This window comes from Microtus ochrogaster, unplaced genomic scaffold (assembly GCF_000317375.1).
Source record: "Microtus ochrogaster isolate Prairie Vole_2 unplaced genomic scaffold, MicOch1.0 UNK3, whole genome shotgun sequence".
NCBI lineage: Eukaryota > Metazoa > Chordata > Mammalia > Rodentia > Cricetidae > Microtus > Microtus ochrogaster.
The window spans coordinates 17,204,915-17,205,444 of record NW_004949101.1 but is presented as its reverse complement, the minus strand read 5'-3'; positions in this window follow the sequence as shown (position 1 = coordinate 17,205,444).

Below are 530 nucleotides of genomic sequence, written 5' to 3'. Positions count from 1 at the left end.
AGAAATGAGCCTTGACCTTGCCTGTAAATGCTACAGTTCAAATGGAAAGAGAAGATCCGGACAGTTGGGAGCCAAGGAAAACCACAATGTCATAGCATATTACAAACCTCACACAAGAGATTTACTGGGAGGGAAAAACCCAGGAGAGTTGCTGCCTCTGCTTGGGTGAGAAGCAGCAGAAAATTGAGCAGAAGGCTGGGCTTATATATATATATTCTTGTGGGGTTGGGGGAGGTTAAAAACTGTTCAGGGTAGCCTGGGATTGGAGGGATGCTGTGGCTAGATCTTGGGGCAAACTCAGAAATTGGTGGAATTTTTTTTTTCTTATCACTCTCTCCTGCTTCTGGACGGGGAGTGGACCTTAGAGCCTTTAGGACAGTTAGGGAAGTCTGGGGGCAGGGCCTTGAGGGTTTACAAAGTTTACAAAGGGAATATCTGCCCACAGCTGGAAAGCCTTCCTTGCCGCTGGAGCTGGCATGAATAGCCAGCATTCCCATGCTCAGAGACTTGAGGAAAAGACAGTCTTTCAC